Raw genomic sequence first — 23,218 nt, 5'->3', positions numbered from 1 at the left:
GGAACTACTCGCTCACAATCCCCTCACCCGCCTCCCCCGCCAGCAGAAGCCGGGCCTTCTGTTCGTTCCACTTCCCTAACGAGATGAGAGACTCGAGTGACATATTTGCTGGCGAGACAGGCTGGCAGGGTTTCTCTTCAGCCGTTCCTGCCTGTCAATCTGCCCCACTCCCATCTCACATCTGTGCACTCATCTTATCCAGCTCTCCTTTCCCACATTTTACATGAAGTGTGTGTCAAAGACAGAGACAGACAAGGACAGAGAGACCCAGAGACAGCACGTCCCCTCACCACCTCATTTCAGAACCACAGCATCCGCGCCTCAGGATAACGCTGTGCTGCTTGTTTATCTCTTCTGTTTCCGCTCCCTGACTCCTGGCCTGCTTGGCCCTCTCTCTCATCACTGCTTTCCTTCCCTTTTTGTCTGTAAGTGTGTTTTTTAGGCTGTCCCTCTGGGTGAACAGAAAGAGCGGAGGGCCCAGCACTGCAGGTGTGGCCCCTGGTCCTCTGTTCCTCCTGCACAGAACAGCTGGAAGGAGACCTTATGGGCCTTAGCCCGGGTGGTCCCAAGGGGCCTGTGAACACCACACAGGCTGTGCAGTCCTGGGACCCAGCTGGGCCAGGCACAGTGGAGCAGCTTTGGGGTCACCTCATGAAAGGTTGGGGTGCCCACTGAAGTGAAAATGTTAGTCGCTCAGTCATGTCCAACTCTCTGTGACCCCATGGACTGTAGCCTGCCAGGCTCCTCAGTCCATGGGACTCTCCAGGCAGGAATACTGGAGTGGGTTGCCATTTCCTCCTCCAGGGGAACTTCCCAACCCAGGGATTGAACCCAGTCTCCGTCATTGCAGGCGGATTCTTTACAAATAGAGCCACCAGGGAAGCCCAGGGATGCCCGTTGGGTTGGTGCAAACCCCCAAATCAAAGAGACCACAGCTCCCTCTCTGACCTTGAAAGTGCGTTGTGACTTGAGTTTGCAGGTATTGAGGGAATGGGCCAGCTGTGTGCAATGAGGAGACCCCCTCTCACCCTGGCCGGCTGCACACACGCCTACGAGGACGGCGCGGAACCCCTCATTTGCACCCGCACAACTGCTGCGTAGGCTCCGTGGCCCGAACAGAGAAAGAGGCGGGTTGTGCTGCCATCTGGCGTCCACACGAGGTAAGACAGCCAAATCCAACCACCGAGATCTGAGAATTTGCTTCCCTTCTCACTCATCACTCACCTTGTAATCTGCACTGCCCTGGCAGGAACCGCAGGAGCGGATCAAAGGATCCCAGAGGACCTCTGTCCTCAGCCCTCTGGTTGATATTTATTCACACCTCTGCCCTGCGTGTGACCTCCCCTTCCAGAAATTCTCTAAATGCAAATAGGGAATAAATATTCTTATGTCGATTAAACTGTGACCTATGGAGACCCATCAAATTAATGACTATAAAGGGATGAATTTCTCTGTGAAATAGAATTTAAGAAGGATAATTACTGGGTCATTGGTTAGGTGCATTTAAAATGCCGGCTTTTTTTTCCCCCCCAGAAACTAATGCCTGTGATGGTAATGTTTATTTTGGCTGGCCCAAAATTAGTTATTTCACTAGCACTTCACAGGTTATTATATTCAACAGTTACACCTGACACACCAGATTCTTTACCATCTGAGCCACCAGGGATGGCTCAGTTGAGGCTCAGGTGACTCAGATGGGGTTAAATGTTTCTATTTTGCAATCTAATTTTCTAATTTTCTCTTCACAGATATCTCCTAGAATATCACATGCATGCTTTAAAGCTTCAAGAACCTCCGAAATTTCCTCTTTTCTATCACTAAAGGTTTTTAAGTCTAGTAAATTAAACTTCAGGAAATAAAATGAACGCTAATAAGCTGGCACTTTGTCCACAGAAGTGGCTGGGGGCTTTTTTGGTTCCAACATACTTGCTTTATTTCCTGACTTGCCATGCAGTTTGGCCAGGTTTAGGAGCAGATGGGGTTTAAACTGAGGATGAAAGAGGAAGGACATGATGCTCTCACATAAAACAAGAGCATTTACTTGTCATTCCACTCTTACATATTGATTGTTTTAGATTTTTAATTTACCTTTTAGTGTTTAAGTCAATTAAAAACACGGGAGGATGTCATTTAATATAGCTCATGAGCCACTGCCTTTAAGGGAGTTATTGGTAGCTGCGAGAGGGGGGCATTGTGGAGTAGAACAGAGTACAGGCTTCTGGGCACATGCGTGCATGCATACGTGTGCACATGTGCATGTGTGCATGCAGTATGTATATGTGTGCACTAGGTGCACACACATGTAACGGAATGTGTATGTATGTGTTCGTGCATTCATGTATGTGATGTCCGTATGCATGTAACGTGAGTGCACGTGTATGTAACATAAACACGTGTGTTTGTGACATATGTGTATAATGCATGCATGCATGAACGTGTGTATATATGTGATGCTCATGTGTAATGGACATTTAAACTGTTTCAGGTTTTTACTGCTATACTGTTGTCCTGAACTCACCATCATCTGTCTCTTTGTATATATGTCAGAGGACTGTTAGAAGTGGGATCCTGGGATGTAAGGTCGTGAGCCTGAACGGAGGTGAATGTGTTTATTTCATTTATGGGAAGTTTGGCTTCCTCTTCTGTGTCACCTCATCTTTTGGCCCATTACTCTCTGGAGATTTCTATTTTTCCTTATTAACATCTGGGAATTTCTTATGTTTTCTGTACCCAAATCTTTTCTCAGGAATGTGCATTACAAAATATTTTTTCAATCTGTGCCTTACCCTTCAGTTTGTTTTGGTGTCTTTCTTTGAACAGATGTTTTCAATTTCAATGTCCTTAGACTTATAAATGTCTTCCTTTATGGTTTATCCTTTTTGGTTTTGTTGTTTGAGACAAGTCATTTCACTTTGATTTCCTCTCTATTTCAAGTATCATGGCTGGTAGCAGAGGGAGTGGACAAGAACATGAATTTATTACTCCATCTAGACCCCCTAAATAACTTTTAAAGAGACTTATGAGGGTCCAAAAGGACATACGGTAGCAGCTAAGGTCAAGTGAAGGTCATCCCTGTGCTATGCTCAAATACTCAGTGATGTCTGACTCTTTGCAATCCCATGGACTATAGCCCGCCAGGTTCCTCTGTCCATGGGATTTCCCAGGCAAGAATACTGGAGTGGGTTGCCATTTCGTCCTCCAGGGGATCTTCCTGACCCAGGGATCAAATCCTTATCTCCTGCATCTCTTGCATTGATGGAGACAGATTCTTTTCCAGTAGTACCACCCAGTCATCCCAGTGTGCTTTAAAATACAAGAAGCAGAAACTTACTCAAAAGCAGTAGAAAGGATCTCAGAAAAGTAGGAGGTGGTTAATTTAAAGCCAATAGATGTGTCTGATTAAAGAGGGTGAATTACAGCAGAGACAGTTATTACATATACCCACACATGATCGTCCTGTAGAGGACAAGGCCCTGGAGACTGGCTGATGGGGTGAATGGCCAGGGGGGGTCACTGCTCGCAGGTAGGAAGATGGACAGTATCCTCACTGTCAGCTCAGGGGACAAAGCCGGGGTTTGTGAGGTGCTGCTGTGTTCCTCTGTGAGGAGTCAGGGGATGATGCTGCCATGCCTGAGTGCCATTTTCTCTGTAAGACGAAAGGATGGATGCATCACTGTTGAGCGTGAAAGGCACTGGAGCAGGAGAAGATGAGTCATTCTCCTCCTTTTAGAGAAAGTGGAGCAGCCAGGTACGCTGAGACGGGTGGGAGGAGAAGCTGCTGGGAGGAAGCCAGTAGGCCGGTGGGCACTGAGGACCACAGGAAGGTCTCCCCTCGGATCCCAACCCCTGCATGGCCCCCTGTGGGCTTGGCACTGACTGCCTCGCAGCCCCTACCTAGAAGGAAGCAGAACCTGAAATTCCAGCAGCTGCCAGGCTTGCAGATGCTGCTGACTTGGGGCTCCTTCAGGGGGCAGGGATGTTCTTGGGCTGTCACCTGGTGGGCGGAGGGGCTGGAGACCACTTGGAGCCCAAGCTACCTGGTTACCCTGCAGAGAGCTGGTGTCACCTGGTGGGCCTTGCCCTATGGAATAAATACTGTATTTGGCCATCTGGTTACTGTTCAGATGGGACTTGGTCACCTTTCCAGTTTTAAAAGGAAAAATTAATAGACTATTTTTAAGAGTGGTTTTAAGTTTATGGACAATCGGGCAGAAAGTAGAGCTATTTCCCATAGGTACCATGCACAGTCCCTCAGGAGCCCCAGTTAACACCCGGCACAGGTGCGGTGCGTTTGTTAAAGTGGATGGCCCAGCACTGACACATTATTAACGTAAGTCCAGAGTTTACATCAGGGTTCACTCTCTGTGTTGTACATTCTATAGATTTGTGACAAGTGCATAATGTCATGTATCGACCGTTATAGTATCATACAGCCCCTGCCCCATTGGAATGATTTTTAAGTTTCATTTATTAAAAAATTGATGCATGGTTGATGTTCAATATTATTTAAATCACAGGTGTGCAGTAAGTGGTTCATAGTTCTTAAAGTTTATGTTCTATTGATAGTTCTTATAATGCTGGCTGTGTTCCCCTATTCCCTGTGTTGTAGAATATATCCTGGTAGTATTTCCCACATGGAGAAGGCAATGGCACCCCACTCCAGTGTTCTTGATTGGAGAATCCCAGGGACGGGGGAGCCTGGTGGGCTGCTGTCTATGGGGTTGCACAGAGTCGGACACGACTGAAGCAACTTAGTAGCGGCAGCAGCAGCAGCAGCAGCAGTATTTTCCGCATAGTAGTTTGTATAAATTCTTAAATATTTGGTAGAATTTACCAGTGAACCCATCTGGACCTGGAGCTTTCTATGCTGAAAATTTATTAAATGTTTGGATTATCTATTTTTACTGTGTGAGTTTGGTAGATTATATCTTTTAAGAACTCAGTCTATGTCATTTAAGTTACCAAATTTGTGGATACAGAGTTATGTATAATATTATCATTTTAATGTCCATCAAATTGGTAGAAATGACATCTCTTTCATTTTTGATACCAGTAACTTATGTCTTCTCTTTTTTCCTTGGTTAACTTGGCTAGAGGTCTATTCAGCTTATTCACCTTTACAAAGAGACACCTTCTGTTTTTATTGGTATCTTCATTATTTTCTTCTTTTCAATATCATTGATTTCTGCTCCGATTTTAAAAATTTATTTTCTTCCACATAAATTTGCATCGAATCTCTTCTGATTTGAATAGTTTCCTAAGGTGAAAGCTTCAATTACTGAGTTTAGATCTTCCTTCTCTGCTGATGTACGCATTCAATGTTATAAGTTTTCCTCTAAGCACTTCTGTCATTACAGCCCACAAATTTTGATAGACTGTGGTTTCAGTCTCATTTAGTTCAAAATGTATTCGAATTTCTGTTGAAATTCTTCTGTTATTTAGTGTGTTGTTTAATTTCCAAATATTTTGGGATTTTCATTCTGTCATTGACTTTTAGTTCCATTATGGTCCGAGAGCACACTTTGTATGATATATATTCTTTTAAATCTGTTAAGGTCGGTTTTATGGCCCAGAACGTGGTATGCATTGGTGAATGTCCCATGTGAACTTGAGAAGAATGTTCATGATGCTGCTGTTGGATGAGGTATTTTATAAATGTCAGTTTGGTCCAGATTATATATGGTGCTGTGCAGATCCTTCCTGATTTTCTGCCTGCTAGCAGGGAGTTAAATTCTCTGGCCTGTAACAGTGGATTCACCTGTTTCTTCTTGCAGTTCTAGCCTCATGGATTTGGGTGCTTTCTTTTGGATACACACATATTAAATATTGTCAAGGGCTTCCCTAGTGGCTCAGATGGTAAAGAATCTGCCTGCAATACAGGGGACCTGGGTTTGATCCCTGGGTCAGGAATATCCCCTGGAGAAGGGAATGGTAACCTACTCCAGTATTCTTGCCTGGAAAATCCCATGGACAGAGGAACCTGATGGGCTACAGTCCAAGGGATGGCAAAGAGTCAGACACAAACAAAGGTGCCGTGTTTGGCTTCAAACAAACCCTTGTGCATCCCAGGACCCAGAGACCCCACAGAGACTGAGGCAGATGTGTGTTTGAGTCTTCTGTGGAGGTATGGGTCAGCAGTGGCCTGCCATAGAGGCAGGGGCTCTGGGTGCAGCTACCTGGGTCACACAGCCTGTGGCATAAGCCCTTGGGATGAGGTTGCTATTAACCCCATCATAGAGTCGCCGAGCAGACGGCCCACAAACTGCAGAACAATTATACCAAAGAAATTCTCTCACTGTTAAGAAAGTTCTAGGAGCCACAACAGATTTCCCAACCTGGGGATCTGGCAAAGGGACTGAAAACTCCCTGAGAATTTGACTCTGGAGGCTGGTAGAATTTGATTACAGAACTTATAGAACTTACACAGGACAGGGGAAACAGACTCTTGGAGGGCACAAAAAAACCCTGTGTGCACCAGGTCCCAGAAGAACGGAGCAGTGATCCCACAAGAGACTGACTCAGACTTGCCTGTGAGTGTCCAGGAGTCTTTGGCAGAGGTGTGGGTTGGTGGTGGCCTGCTGCAGGGTTAGGGGCATTAAGGGTGACAGTGCACGCACAGAACCTTTGAAGGAGGTCACCACTATTTTCATTACCTCCACCATAATTTGGCTTCAGGTCAAACAACAGGGAGGGAACAGAGCCCTGCCTGTCAACAGAAAATTGTATTAAAGGTTTACTGAGCATGGCTCCACCCATCAGAACAAGACCCAGTTTCCCCCACAGTCAGTCTTCCCCATCAGGAAGCTTCCACAAGCCTCTTATCCTTGTCTGTCATTGGGTGAGCAGAATGAAAACCACAGTCACAAAAGACTAATCAAACTGATCACATGGACCACAGCCTTGTCTAACTCAATGAAACTGAGCCATGCCATGTAGGACCAGCAAAGATGGATGGGTCATGGTGAAGAGAATCCCTTAGAAGAAATGGAGTAGCCCTCATAGTCAACAAGAGTCTGAAATGTAGTACTTGGGTGCAATCTCAAAAATAACAGAATGATCTCTGCTTGTGTCCAGGGCAAACCATTCAATATCATAGTAATCCAAGTCTATGCCCCAACCGCTAATGCTGAAGAAGCTGAAACTGAACAGTTCTATGAAGACCTACAAGACCTTCTAGAGCTAACACCCCCAAAAGATGTCTTTTTCATTATAGGGGACTGCAATGCAAAAGTAGGAAGTCAAGAGATACCTGGAGTAACAGGCAAATTTGGCCTTGGAGTACAAAATGAAGCAGGGAAAAGGCTAAGAGTTTTGCCAAGAGAATACACTGGTCATAGCAAACACCCTCTTCCAACAGCACAAGAGAAGATTCTACACATGGACATCACCAGATTGATTAAATATAATCAGATGGATTATATTCTTTGCAGCCAAAGATGGAGAAGCTCCACACAGTCAGCAAAAACAAGACTGGGAGCTGACTGTGGCTCAGATCATGAACTCCTTATTGCCAAATTCAGACTTAAATTGAAGAAAGTAGGGAAAACCACTAGACCATTCAGGTATGACCTAAATCAAATCCCTTATGATTATACAGTGGAAGTGACAAATAGATCAAGGGATTAGATCTGATAGACAGAGTTCTTGAAGAACTATGGATGGATGTTCGTACATTGTACAGGAGGCAGTGATCAAGACCATCCCCAAGAAAAAGAAATGCAAAAAGGTAAAATGGTTGTCTGAGGAGGCCTTACGAATAGCTGAGAAAAGAAGAGAAGATAAAGGTAAAGGAGAAAAGGAAAGATACACCCATTTGAATGCAGAGTTCCAAAGAATAGCAAGGAGAGATAAGAAAGTCTTCCTCAGTGATCAGTGCAAAGAAATAGAGGAAAACAATAGAATGGGAAAGACTAGAGATCTCTTCAAGAAAATTAGAGATACCAAGGGAACATTTCATGCAAAGATGGGCTCAATAAAGGACAGCAATGGTGTAGACCTAACAGAAGCAGAAGATATTAAAAAGAGGTAGCAAGAATACACAGAAGAACTGTACAAAAAAGATCTTCATGACCCAGATAACGATGGTGGTGTGATCACTTACCCAGAGCCAGACATCCTGGAATGTGAAATCGAGTGGGCCTTAGGAAGCATCACTCTGAACAAAGCTGGTGGAGGTGATGGAATTCCAGCTGAGCTATTTCAAATCCTAAAAGATAATGCTGTGAAAGTGCTGCACTCAATATGCCAGCAAATTTGGAAAGCTCAGCAGTGGCCACAGGACTGGAAAAGGTCAGTTTTCATTCCAATCTTAAAGAAGAGCAATGCCAAAGAATGTTCAAACTACCTCACAATTGCACTCATCTCACACACTAGTAAAGTAATGCTCAAAATTCCCCAAGACAGGCTTCAACAGTATGTGAACTATGAAATTCCAGATGTTTGAGCTGGATTTAGAAAAGGCAGAGGAACCAGAGATCAAATTGCCAACATCCCTTGGATCATAGAAAAAGCAAGAGAATTCCAGAAAAACATCTACTCCTGCTTTATTGACTATGCCAAAGCCTTTGACTGTGTGGATCACAATAAACTGTGGAAAATTCTGAAAGAGATGGGAATACCAGACCACCTTAACTGCCTCCTGAGAAATCTGTATGCAGGTCAAGAAGCAAAAGTTAGAATCAGATGTGGAACAAAAGACTGGTTCCAAATTGGGAAAGGAGTATGTCAAGGCTGTGTATTGTCACCCTGCTTATTTAACTTATGGGTAGAGTACATCATGTGAAATGCTGGACTGGATGAAGCCCAAGCTGGAATCAAGATTGCTGGGAGAAATATCAGTAACCTTGGATATGCAGATGACACCACCCTTATGGCAGAAAGTGAATAGGAACTAAAGAGTCTCTTGATGAAAGTGAAAGAGGAGAGTGAAAAAGTTGGCTTAAAACTCAACATTCAAAAAACAAAGATCGTGGCATCGGTCCCATCACTTCATGGCAAATAGATGGGGAAACAATGGAAACAGAGACAGATTTTATTTTCTTGGACTCCAAAATCACTGCAGATGGTGACTGCAGACATGAAATTAAAAGATGCTTACTCCTTGGAAGAAAAGCTATGACCAACCTAGACAGCATGTTAAAAAGCAGAGACATTACTTTGCCAACGAAGGTCCGTCTAGTCAAAGCCATGGTTTTTCCAGTAGACATGTATGGATGTGAGAGTTGGACTATAAAGAAAGCTGAGTGCTGAAGAATTGCTGCTTTTGAACTGTGGTGTTAGAGAAGAGTCTTGAGAGTCCCTTGGACTGCAAGGAGGAGATCAAGCCAGTCAATCCTAAAGGAAATCTGTCCTGAATATTCTTTGAAAAGACTGATGCTGAAGCTGAAACTCCAATACTTTGGCCACCTGATGCGAAGAACTGACTCATTGGAAAAGACTCTGATGCTGAGAAAGATTAAAGGCAGGAAGAGGAGAATACGACAGAGGATGAGATGGTTGGATGGCATCACCAACTCGATGGACATGAGTTTGAGCAAGCTCTGTGTGTTGGTGATGGACAGGGAGGCCTGGGGTCACAGAGTCGGACACGACTGAGCGACTGAACTGAACTGAAATACTGTCATATTTTCTGGAAGAATTGACCCCTTTTGCCATTGTAATCCCTCTGTCTAAGGTAATAATCTTCTTTCTTTGCTCTGAGGTCCACTCTGTCCTAAACTGAATTACCCACTCCTCTTTCTTTCACTTAGTGTAGCATGTTTTTTTTCTCTTCCTTTGCTTTTTGGGGCAGGGGCGGGGGGAGGGTTAGAAATTGTTTTATTTGGGAAAAGTGCCCCTTACAAAAGGGTAGCTGCAAAATACAAAGACCTCTGCAACAATTACAGTTTTTTTTTTTTTTTTTGTCTTAACATGAAAAGAATGAGTGATATCCGAGGCATCAGAGCAGTAGATGGACACATCCAGGGCACCTCCAAGTTATTTTTGGGAAAGAGAGCAACAAAATGCAAAGCTAAAATTTCTGATCAAGGGATTCTCCTAACAATCTAACATTAGCTTATCTTGTGGATTACCACCCTCTGTTTTCCCTTTTAGTGGACAAGCCTGACTTACTATACTGCCAACCAATGACTCCACTACAGGAAACACCTTAGAACATAGATTTGAATCACACTGTCTAGCAGAAAAGGTTGGGGATGCAATGAGGCAAATATCCGCAAAAAAAGGAACACAAAAACCCTCAAATGAGGACAAAGGCTTGTCAAAAAGTGCTTGGACTGGGAAGTCTTGCAGATCATACAACATTAAACACAACTGTGGACCCAAGCCCTAGATTGTATTAATACATGGGATACCAGATAGTGTTCACTTCTATGGCTAAGCCCGTTCCTCTGTTTATACAGACAGAGCTAGCTCTGCTCTATTAACAGCTAACAATAAACTGCTTTGTTTTTTAAGATCTATTTGCCCCGTGAGGCTGAAACCACTAAACTGAGATTTCTCGCTAAGGCTGCAAACACTGCACCTATGCGAATGCGAAGCTTGTCACGCAGTCACACTCGCACATCCCAAGTCCATCAGCCTTGGGGAGTCAGTTTCCAACTCTGCATTATTTTCTTCCACTCCCGTCTTTCATACGTGTTCTTTTACAATTTTCCTTTCACCCTAGACATGGTAGAAATCTCAAATACATTCACACCTGGTTCTGGTTACCCAGTAGTATTACTTGTGTGCAATGAAACAAGAGACCAACACCACAGGGTGAGTGCACGGGGGCGGGGGTGGGGGAGCGGGTAGGGGGTGGAAGGCAGGACAGGGACCAGATAGAAAACACAGATGTGCAGATTTCATCAGAAACCAAGTACCCACCTCCCAAGTTTAGAGCAAAAGGCAGTTCCTTGCTACAGTTCAGATCCTTTACCCATCAACCCGATTCCTGGACCCCCAAAGCAGGAGCCAGTGCTGTTACTTCTGAACCCAGGGTCCTCAACAACGAGTCCTGGAAATCCAGAAACGCTCCCCTCGAACTGTGTGGACCTGGTGGAAAATATGACGGGACAAACCTACACTAACTGTCTAGACAGTTAAATTCATGTTACAAAAAAACTAACTTGCAGATTTATTTTTGTAACTTTTTTAAACAGAGAAAACAACATACTCCTGGGGGAAAGGTGAGGGGTTGAGAAGACAGGCCTTGGGTAAAGATGACTACTACAGCACCTGGAGTTGAGAGGCCTGCCTAGGAAAGCGGCCCTGGGCTCGACCACCACCCTGGAGGCCCACTACCATCTGAGGTTCGGCAGATCGGTTCATGCACCCCGCTGAGCTGCTATAGATCCAAGTCATAAAAATCTTCCAGCTCATTGTGAAACAAGTCCCACTCATCTTCAGAGTCTGTCAGGTTATTGTCCCCACCTGCAGCTAAAAGCATAAGCAGCATCTTGCCCAGCTCAAAGGTGACAACCTCCTCTTCATTGTTAAAAGGGTTGCCGTTCTCTCATTCCTCGATGAGCTCCCAGAAGTGGTTCCTTCATTGGGCCCGGTATCTGCTTGCTGTTGCTACTTTCTGTCTCTGTGACTTCTCTCTAGGGCCATCAGGGTACTGCTGCTGCTGCTAAGTCGCGTCAGTCGTGTCCGACTCTGTGCGAGCCCATAGACGGCAGCCCACCAGGCTCCTCTGTCCCTGGGATTCTCCAGGCAAGAATACTGGAGTGGGTTGCCATTTCCTTCTCCACATCAGGGTACACATGCTTGTAAAAACAGTTTGCTCCAAATGGGCAGCTCCCAGGGCCTTCATCAAAATACCTGCCCACCTTGTTGCTCATTGCCTTGTTGCTCCTTGCATTTCTGAATGAGTTTCTGCTTCTCTTCTTTCTCCTCCACCCAGTACTCACTTGAAATGACAAAGTTAGATGTGATCCAGCTTTCTGGGCAGGACTTTACGATCTTGCTCTCAAATTGCTTAGCACTCCCCCACTTGCAAATACACTTGAGACAGTAGGTGTGGTTGCAGTTGGAGAGAATCCCGAAGTGGCACTCGCTGGGGTTGGCTTTCTTGTAGACTACCTCCATGCAGATGCCACACACCATGTCCTTGCTGCTCTGCACCGTGAACAAAAGCTCCATGTCCTTCTCATTGGCCTCGATGCAGGATTTTATATGCTGTGACCTCTGGGCAGCATCCACAGGATGGAGGACCTGCAGCTCACACATATCACACGCGTCTCCATGCAGATACGCAGAGTTCTCCCCATAGTGGCCATCCCCCACCGCGGCATAGGGCGAGAGCTGCTTCTTGGTCTCCGCTGCACTTTGCTCCTTCTCCAAGTCTTCCTTGGTCACTGAGCCCTGCAGGGGGGCTTCAGTGGAGGAAGGGGCAGTCTGGTCACAGTAGGGCTGCCCTGGAACAAACTCGATGGTGTTCACTCAGTCTTCTGAACCAGTTCCTACAGTTGCAAAATTTGAATTTCTTGACTCAGCCTTGCCCGTATTCATTTCAACGGTTGGTCCAACTGATGAGAGACTCCAGGAAGCAGCAAGGGATGACTTTGCAGTTAGATCTGTAGCAGTTGCTTCTTCCTGTTTCAGTGGCTTGCTATGTTCATATCTGGAGTGGTCTCTGTAAATACAGTACCCTTACTGAAAATGCTTGCACACTATACCATATGGACTGTCAGAGAGGTCGTGTGAGTAGTGACAGTTGTCTCCTTCCTTACAAACCCCATGCCTGAAATACCATCAGGGTTTCTGGTTTGTTTGTCATGCCTTTTGTCTCTCAGTCTTCACATGATATCCCTCCTTGCCAGCCCATCTCTACATCTGCAGGTGAACTGCTTAGTCCAGCCGTTGTCACTGCCTATTCCTTTACCTTTAATCCAGCTGTGTTTTCATACTCAGTACTGCAGTTTTAGAATTTAATTGTATACTCACCTTTACCTTTACTTTGCATTTTCATGTTAGTAATTAGCCTCTGTTCACTTCAGCTTGAAGAACTCTTTCAACGCTTCTTGTGAAGCAGGACCAGTGGTGATGAACTCCCTCAGCTTTTATTTGTCTGGGAAAGTCTTTCTTTCTCCTTTTTTTCTGAAGTACGCATCTTCTGGGTAAAGTATTCTTGGTTGGACCTTCTTCCCTTTCTTCATTTTGAGTATGTTATTTTGCCATCTCCAGATTGCAGAGTTTCAGCTGAGAAATCTAATTGGAGCCTTATCACATTTTCCTTACATATGAGGAATTTTTCTTTTGCTGCTTCTAAAATTCTTTCTTTGATTTTTATTAATGCTCTCTTTCCCCTGCCATGCATGCTCAGTTGTGTCTGACTCTTTGTGACTCCATGAACTACAGCCCACAAGGCTCCTCTGTCCATGGGATTTCCCAGACAAGAATACTAGAGTGGATTACCATTTCCTTCTCCAAGGGATCTTCCCAACCCAGGGATTGAACCTGAGTCTCCTGCATTGGCAGGTGGATTCTTTTACGACTGAGTCATCTGGGAATCCAGTGCTATCTTGGAATAGACTTTTTTGGGAACTATGAATTTCATGAACTTGGATGTCCAAATCTCTCCACAGCTTTGGGAAGTTCTCAAGAATTAATATTTTAAATGCGCTTCCTCTCTTCTCTTTCTGGGACTTCAGTTACTGTAGATGTTTCCTTTAATTGTCTCCCATGGTTCATGTATACTTTCTCCCCCTCTGTCCATTCTTTTATTTCCTTTGTTTTCTCCTGAAAACAGGTCAAACTTTCAGTGACCTGTTTTTGACTTCTCAAGGTCTTTTTCTTCTACTCGGTCAAGTCTGCTGTTGCTCCCTAGGGCATTTTTCACTTTATTCCCTGTAGTTTCCAAGCTCCAGAATTTGTTTACTTCTTTTTTATAATTTCTATCTTTCAGTTAAGTTTCTCATTTTGTGTGTGTATCAGTTCCTTGATTTTGGACTGTCTTTTTGTGTTTTCTTGCAGCACCCTGAGCTTTCTTAAAACAACTATTTTGAATTATTTATCTGGCAAATCACAGATCTCCGTTTCTTTGGTGGTGTCATGTTTCCTTGTTTTTCCATGCTCCTTAAAGTCTTGCGTTGCTGTCTTTGCATTTGAAGAGTCACTTCCTCCAGTCTTTACTCACTGGCTTCAGAAGACTAACACGTTCCATCGGTTTTGCTCAGGATTCTGAGATTTCTCAGTCTTTTCTATGGATATCCTTGCTTCACACTTCTTGTTTCCTTTTGGAAGGAATTCTTAGAATTGTGTTCTTTGGGCTTTCCAGGTGACACAGTGGTAAAGAAGCTGCCTGCCAATGCAGGAGACCTGGGTTCAATCTCTGGGTGGGGAAGATCCCTTGGAGAAGGAAATGGTGACCCAATCCAGGATTCTTGCCTGGGAAATCCCATGGACAGAGGAACCTGGTGGGCTATAGTCCATGGAGTTGCAAAGAGTCGGACATCACTGAACGATTTAGCACACCTGTATCTTTAGATCCTGCAAAACTGAACTTCATGCTTCCCCTCTGGTGGTGCCAACTGCTCAAGCGTGTGTGTGTTTCTCCCAGTCTTGCAGAGTCTGACTGGCTTTCTACATGTGCTCACCAGCCATCTGCAGAGGCTCACACTTTCCTCCCCTGGAGGCACGCCCAGGGAGCCAGGCACAGGGTGTGGCACGTGGAGGTGCTTGTGGACCAGCGGGGGTGGGGGGAGGTTGCAGGCAGGGTGTCCCTTGTGGCTCGTGGGAGTCTTCCTGTTGGAGATGATGAGGTGAAGAGCAGGGTCTGCTTCCCTCTGGCGCTCTCTGAGAGCTCTGGCTGCTGTCCTCCCAACCGCTCCTCACCCCCATCATGCCACACGCTGCGGTGTTCTGCAAGGGACGCAGATGAAACGGGCCTCCCTGGCAGTGCTGTGCACTGACCTGGAAGAAAGGCATTCACTCATCTCCTTTCGCTTTTCTCCTGAGAAAGATCGTGGACCTCAGTCCTGGCCCTGAACTGTGACCCTCGGGGAAGAGGTGACTTGGTAAAGTGGTACTGTTCCTCTTACTAGTGTGCCCAAGGCTCAATGTTTGTGCCAGTGATATGTTGGAACCCTTCTGCACTTCCACAAAGGTTCTCTCACTGGTGGGTAATTATTAAAATTGGTGTTCAATACTTTATATTTAAAATGGGTAACCAACAAGGACCTACTGTATAGCACATGGAATTCTGCTCAATGTTATGTGGCAGTCTGGAGGGGAGGGGAGTTTGGGGAGAGTGGATACATACACATGTATGGCTAGTCCTTTTGCTGTTCACCTGAAACTATCACAGCATTGTTAATCAGCTATACCCCAATACAAAATAAAAAGTGTGTGTGTGTGTGTTTTTAATTGGTATCCTTTGTGGAGAAGATTTTTAGAAAATACCCATTCCACCATTTTGATGATGTCTGTCTCCCATACCTCCTCAGTCATTTCTAATATTCCCCTTAGGATAAAGAATGCTGAGATGAGCACTATTGTGTCTAAAGCCTTTCCCTACATCCAGGATTATTTATCTAGATTATTTCTTCAAACAGACATGACTCACTGCAGAGGAAGAGCAGTTATAAGGGTACCGAAACATCCTGCCAAACCACCCTCCTGAAAGGTTCTGCCAATTTTCAGTTCTGCCACCACGAGGCAATCCTGTTTCTTTAATTTCCCTCCTTATCACTGAGAATTACCTGAAAACATCTGCTAATTTTATGGGTAGTTTCCTGTGTTTTCTGATTTCAAGTTTGCTCATAGTGTCCCACTTGTCCTCAAATAGGTAAGCTTGCGTATCTATAAGGCACGGAGAAAGTACTTCTCACTTTGCTTTTGTTCAGTGATTGTTAACATAAAAAATTAAAAACACACATTGTGTTCCTTTCCCTGTGATGTATACAATTATTTGTATGTGTGAGTGCGTGCTAAGTCACTTCAGTTGTGTCCGACTCTGTGTGACCCCATGGACTATAGCCCTCCAGGCCCCTCTGTCCGTGGGATTCTCCAGGTGAGAATACTGGAGTGAGTTGCTATCCTCCAGGGGATCTTCCTGAGCCAGGGATCAAACACAAGTCTCTTATGTCTCTTGCATTGGCAGGCGGGTTCTTTACCACTAGCGACACTTGGGAAGCCCAAAATTATTTGCATACCCATTTTCAAATGAAAATCACTACCTGGTTATCTCAAAAATGAACCAGTGTTCGATCAGACATCATTAGTATTCATACCAGAACCACCATGATCTTCATCATGAAACATCAAGATGCCCAACCTGCAGGAAGAGTTGAAACAGAGACAATAACTCTAGAAACAAAGAGCACAGCACTTTAAAAGTCCCATAAAAGCACCCATTTCTCTTTCTGCGCACCTGCTTTCACTGGTGCGTTCAAATTGAAAGGCGTTTATAGCGAGCCCCGGAGCAGTGCAGGCCAGATGTGTGAGACAGTCATTGCCTCAGCCTTCGGCTTGCCTAAAGAATTGTAGGTGAGAAATGCCATTTACCGTCTGCCATGGAGGGAATAAGGGCAGCTCTTGTCTTTTGTGCATCTCCAAGTCGTTCCTTGCTCTCATGCTTTGGCACTGGTATCTACACAAACACGGCAAGATACGTGATCTGGGGAGAGAGGCTCCAGTAAGGATGAGCATATGTTAACGGTTTTAGCCCAAACAGTGTTTTTTGTCTTCTGTCTTTGGAAATGGTCTCCGTTCAGCCTTGCCACCAGTCTCCTGGGGTAAGAGGGTGCCTTGGAGGAGACAGAGTTGAGCCCAGGAGAGCCTGTGGGTTTGTAGTTGGACTTAAACCCAGGATTCTCTTTAAACCCAGGGTTCTCCCCCTTGTGACGCCAGAAAGTCTGCCTCATTTCTCATCTGAGATCCAGGGGCAACACCTTAATTCTGATGCTCTTTCCTTGGTGGCTGGGGTGGTGCTGTGCCTTCAATGGGTTTCTTTAAATTGCACGGATTTACACCTCCATCCAAAGGACCCCTTTTACCTACTCAGTGGCACAGTCCAAGGATGGGGATGAAGTGGGTGTGGAGCTTTTCATCTCGTGGGGCTGCATATATTTGACTGGTAAAAATGATGTGATTTGCAATTCATCTTTAAAAAAAAAAATCATTATATGATGATTTAAAAAAAATTCTTATTTTTTTTTGCAGCACTGCACAGTAGGTGGGATCTTAGCTCCCCGACCAGGGATCAAACCTGCACCCCACGCATTGGAAGCACAGAGTCTTAACCACTGGACTGCCAGGAAAGTCCCTGCAATTCATCTTTGTATGAGACAGCAACCTTAGTCAGCATCAGTTGGAAAGCTAGTCGGGCAGGAATCTCTGTTGCCAGGATTCAGATCTAGTTTCATTCAGCTCACTTTCAGGTGTGTAGTATCTCTGACCACGTGGCCAGCCATGCTCACTGTGGCCCAAGGGGCTCTGGCCACTGGGCCTGCAGAAAGTGGAGGGCGGTTGGAGGCGGCTTCCACTCAGCAGAGGGCTGGCGTTGTGGGCACCTGGATCTTATTGTGGGCAGATGGAGATGGCCTCTTTAAGAAAGAAAACAACAGAAATTAGTGGTAGGAAAAGTCTAGACTGTGTCATAACAGAGGCTGATCCTGGCTCCACATTAATTTGCTTTTTGTTTTGAGGAACCTTCTTAAATGCACTGAAGATTCTCTCAAGGTCTGTCTTCTTATCTGAACAACAGGGATAAAAAGTCTGATACATTGCAAAGTTTTTCTGTATCAAATGAGATAATAAGTGGGAAATGTGTGTGTACTCAGTTGTGTCCAACTCTTTGCAACCCCATGGACTGTAGCCCACCAGGCTCCTCTGTCCATGGGATTTCCCAGGCAAGAATACTGGAGTGGGTTGCTGTTTCCTTCTCCAGGGCACCTTCCTGACCCAAGTATTGAACCTTCGTCTCTTGTGTCTCCTGCTTTGGCAGGCAGATTCTTTACCACTGAGCCACCTGGGAAGCCCAATTAGTGGAAAATGCTTGGTAAAATCAAATCTGTGTGCAAGCTGGTGTGTGGGTATCTGCTTCCCTAAATCTTATATCCTCTTGCCTCTGCACTGAGACTTTTCACCCTCCTTCCCCAGGTGCGCTGTGGAGTTCCTTCAGAAATGTTAGGCAACAAGTTCTAAATCTTGACAACATAAAAATAAAAATTTACAAGGCTGGGAAGAGAAAACAAAAAGAATAATAAGGTGCTAATGGCATCATGTTTCATAACAGGGGGTAATTCCATACTCTAGAATGGAAATGTCATGTCGGGGAGTTTGTAATTTCCTCGATTCTGTCTCATTGAAACAAAAATTTGAAGCTACGGACCAGCATTACAGCCCTCGGACAGACCAGCGTTACAGCTTTCAGATGGACCCGTGTTACAGCTCTGTGTTACAGACCAGTTTTATTTAGAAAGTAAAGGAAAGTGCATTCTCGAGGCATGAGGGCATGACGACCCAAAAGATGCAAAGAGAAGAGAGGTCCCGGCCCAATTTTGGTTCCTCTTTTTATGTTTTTTCTCCTCCCTCTGGGCCTGCCCTATGTAAATTGGGCCAGCCAGGAGTGCTGTTTGTTTTTCCTGAGGTCCTCACTCCAGTCCTTGGACCTTCCTTTGTTCAGTTTTCGTGGGCTTTTCCCTTCCTTGCCTTTTAGCCACCGCCATTCTGGACTTCTTTTCTAACTACCTAATAGAAACATAACTGAGAAACTACCGAAAAAAAAAAAAGAATGAAAAGAAATGTTAGGTGAAGGTGATTCTCTCTGGAAGGCCTCTTAGAGGAGTCAGCTCCCCGGGGTAAACACTGCAGGTGTGCAATACAATATTCTTCTTCCTGTAGTGTTAGTGTCTGAATTGTGGTAACTCACACCCCTTAACTCCTTGCATCTTTGACACAGGAGGAGAGAATTACCTTTGCACTAGTCTCCCCTTCTGGGAGGAAATTGTTGTTTTGTGGTTGGCTAGAATTAGGCAGAAGAAAAGAAGACATTAGTAGCCTGCATGGCAAGACATAAAATGGGATTTGGCCCCTCAATCTATTGTGAAATTAGGAGACCAATAAAACAGAGAGCAGAGAACACAACTCACAGAAGAGAAAGATGGATGTGAGCAGATGGTAATGGGATGACTGGTGGATGCAACAGCCTGAGAGCAGAAATTGTGAGAGTGTCTCCTAATTCAGGACTTAGACTGTACCTGGAAGTGTGTTTTCTTTAGGACTATGTGGTTCAAGGGCTTCCCTGGTGGCTCAGGTGGTAAAGAATCTGCCCACAATGTGGGATACCTGGGTTGGAAAGATTCCCCTGGAGAAGGGAATGTCTACCTCTTCCAGTATTCTTGCCCAGGAAATCTCATGGACAGAGGAAGGAGCCTGGAGGGCTACAGTCCATAGGGCCACAGAAGAGTTGGGCATTACTGAGCAACTAACTCACCCAACATGCTTCAAAGTCAAGTTTTCAAGCTAGGTTTGAAGCTGAATCCAGTCTCTGTACCCCAATACAGATTTAATTCTCAGAGACAGAGTTTTGGATGAAGTCGAAAAGAATAACTTTATTGCTTTGCCAGGCAAAGGGGGCCATGGCTGGCTAAAGCCCTACAAAACTGTGTCTTGCCCTGGATGGGTAGTGAGGAGTGTCATAGTCAAGGTTCAGAGAGGGTGGTCAGCTCTGGACATTCTTCTGATTGGCGGGTGGTGAGGTAAGTGGGAGTCAGCATCGTCAGCCTTCTGGTTCCAACAGGTCTGGCGTCTCCTTGCTTGTGGGCAGCAGACAATTAACCTCTCCCACCTGGTGGGGGTTTCAGTGTCTGCAGAGCAGCTCTAAGGTACTGTTGTGTGTGTCCCTTGACAGGGAACCAGGACCTGCCCCCAAGGCTGCACTATAGTTTCTTGACTGCTCTTCCCTTGTCTCTGCATCCCCTCTCTTCTCTAATTAGCAACTGTTTGAACTGGCTCTTTGGAACTCAGGGAAGGTCCTAGAGGCTGAATGCAGCCTATTTCCTGTAATCAAGAAAGCAGGGTCGGGGGGAAGTGGGGGACTGAGAAAGGCTTTTGTGCCCACAGGATCCTACACAGTACCAGGTTTTAAAATAAACAAAGCAAGAATGACCCTGGACTGGGCACAGGGTCATTCCTTCCAGCTATTCACTCAATGGTGCTTAAACTTCCTTTTAAAGAATCTTTACATTTTGATCTACTTTTAAGCTTGCAGAAAAGGGTTTCTGTATATCCTTTAACCCCACTCCCCTAAATGTGAACATCTTGCCTACTGTTAGAACAATTATGAAAACTAAGGCATCAATGTTAGCATAATACAGTTAACAAAATAAAGACTTGATTCAAATCTCATCCATTTTGACTCAGTGACTGATCTTGGCAAAAAAGGGTGAAAGCTGAGTAAATGGACATCCCTGAGACAGGATCAGTGGCCCAACCATCAAGGCTGAAGGTGTGGGTTTACCTGCTGAAAAAGACCCTGATGTTGGGAAAGACTGAAGGCAGGAGGAGAAGGGGGTGCAGAAGGAATCAACAGACGATGAGATGGTTGGATGGTATCACCAACTCAATGGACTTGAGTTTGAACAAACTCTGGGAGATAGTGAAGGACAGAGGAGCCTGGGATGCTGCAGTCCACGGAGTCGCAAAGAGTAGGACATGACTAAGTGACTAAATGACAGCAACAACGTCTTGCTGGAACTGAGTGTCCTCATCCATAAAAGTATAAATGGGCGAGCTGTCCTCCAAGGCTCTCCTAAGCTCCACAATGTTACTGTTTTATATTCTACTCTGTGAACATAGGCAGCTTGGACTATTTTTGGAGGGAACGTGGGCAGGAAGTCTATTTGGGAGGCAATAAGTACATTTTGAAATTTGCAAACCTATCAGCAAAAATGCCATTTGTCGCCTGCAAAGACTTACTGGTTGATTCAGTCTGGCCTATACCTTGATGCTGTACGTGGTATTACCGTTTGCTGATTTCCTCCTATTTATTTATGTGTACATGTAGTTATTAGATTCTCCCAGTGAAGATAGGATTTAAGGTGGAATTTCTGCCAGCCTTCAACTTTCATAATTTTTATCCACAGCACTAGGTGGCGATGTTGTATTTTTAAAATCTTTTTTTTTTTTTTAAGAGGCAATCAGTGATGGGTGAGGTGCTAGTTAAGAATAATAATTAAGTTTCCAATTTTAGCTCATTTTGGAATCATATTTCCTTATCATTTCAAATGCAACAAGAACCCTTAATTCTTAGGAGTTGATGTTTGTTGTTGTTCTTCAAGATAACAATCCCAATATGGAAGTAAATTAAATTAAAATCTATCCAAAGGTGAAACAGGAATTTGAATTTTCCCTTAAAAGGGAATTGAGAATTTATGCTGACAGTATTTTGTGAATCAGCAGAGATGTTCTTATTCTTATGGAAGTGTGTGCCAAACCTAGGATTAGCAGTGTGTTTGTTTGTTTTTTAGTATATCTGTTTTCAGTGGGAAAAAAAAAATGCAATTCTAAGAAGCAAAGAAGATTTGGGATCATTATATCCTTATGATTTGGGAGAAAGAAGGACATAAATCTATCTGAGAGATAACTCTTTGAGAACAATTAACCAGGGTATTGCTTACTAGAAAGATGGTGAGTGCCAGAAAGAAAGAGAATTACATGAGACCAAGGGTATGATGAAATGGCAGAGGATGAGATGGTTGGATGGCATCACTGACTCAATGGACAAGAGTTTGAACAAATTCCGGGAGACAGTGGAGGCAGAGGAGCCTGGTAGGCTGTGGTTCATCGGGTTGCAGAGAGTTGGACACGACTGAGCGACTGAACAACAGCAACAAAGAGTATGATGAGTATCCACAGATACAGACTCTCAAAATTGTTAATTTAGAGAAGTCATTTGTGAGTTCATGATCTGAGATCGGTTTTCTACAAGCTCTGTTGTGTTGACACTGGGCAGATGGAAGGAGGGTGGATGAGGCGGTGCTAATCTTTTTTGCTCTGTCATTTAAGTCATGAGTCTTTAGTTACTGTTAAACACACAGCAGCCAGAGTTGTGGAAGGACATTGCCTTCAGTCAGTTCAGTCCCTCAGTCTTGTCTGACTCTTTGCAACCCCATGGACTGGAAAATTTTGAACATTACATGAGATGAGTGCAGTTGTGCAGTAGTTAGAATAGTAGAGTTTGGGAGGACATTTATGGTGCGCCATGCTGGCTTCAAAGCTAGGGTCAGCAAAGAGATCCAACCAGTCCATCCTAAATGAAATCAGTTATGAATATTCATTGGAAAGACTGATGCTGAAGCTGAAACTCCAATACTATGGCCACCTTATTCGAAGAACTGACTCATTTGAAAAGACCTTGATGCTGGGAAGGATTAAAGGTGGGAGGAGAAAGCGATGACAGAGAATGAGATGGTTGGATGGCATCACCGACTCAATGGAAATGAATTTGAGTAAACTCCAGGAGTTGGTGATGGATAGGGAGGCCAGGCATGCTGCAGTCCATAGGGTCACAAAGAGTCTGACACAACTGAGCAGCTGAACTGAACTGAACTGAACCAGGCCTTCCGTATTTAGATTTATCTACTAAAAGGGAATTCCCATCTCTTAGGACTGCTGTGAGAACTCAGTAAATGAGGATTAAAAAAGAGTAAAGTACAGCACTTGGGACCTAGTAGTGACTATCGTTGTTCTGCTTTTTTCCTAAAGGTTGATCAAGAATGACCATAAGTTCACCTAACTTGAGTGACTGGGCAAGTGAGGTATAGATGTCAAAAGCCAACTCAGACTCTAAAAACGATCACAACTGTATTTTAATTTAATGAATGCTTATATCTTTCCCTATTTCTTATTGCAAATACAAAAGTTGTTTTACATTCAAAATGAGTCCTTGTCCTTTAAAAACCCAAGTGAATCTCTCCTCCACAAATAAAGAGCAAAACAAACCAATGAAAACTGCCAGTGTGTGAAGTGCCAATATGTGACTCTATAAGCAACTTAATCCTATAATAAGTGTTTCTAAAACTGCTCTGACTTAGATATTCAGAAATTCTCAAGAGAAAGAATATGAATATAAATGTGAAAATTTGGTTTTTATTTGATTTCCCAGACTTATTTAATGTTTAGATGTAAAGTCTGCTGTTGCTGCTGCTAAGTCACTTCAGTCGTGTCCAACTCTGTGTGACCCCATAGACGGCAGCCCACCAGGCTCCCCTATCCCTGGGATTCTCCAGGC

At 44.5% G+C, this 23,218-nt stretch overlaps 1 pseudogene; it reads right to left on the bottom strand.

The window, feature by feature from the left end:
- Positions 1-11,326: 11,326 nt before the first annotated feature.
- Positions 11,327-23,218, bottom strand: part of LOC105005135 — a 17,073-nt pseudogene continuing 5,181 nt past the window's right edge.

The sequence above is a fragment of the Bison bison genome, unplaced genomic scaffold (assembly GCF_000754665.1).
Source record: "Bison bison bison isolate TAMUID 2011002044 unplaced genomic scaffold, Bison_UMD1.0 scf7180017864486, whole genome shotgun sequence".
NCBI lineage: Eukaryota > Metazoa > Chordata > Mammalia > Artiodactyla > Bovidae > Bison > Bison bison.
This window is presented reverse-complemented; position numbering and strand designations above follow the sequence as displayed.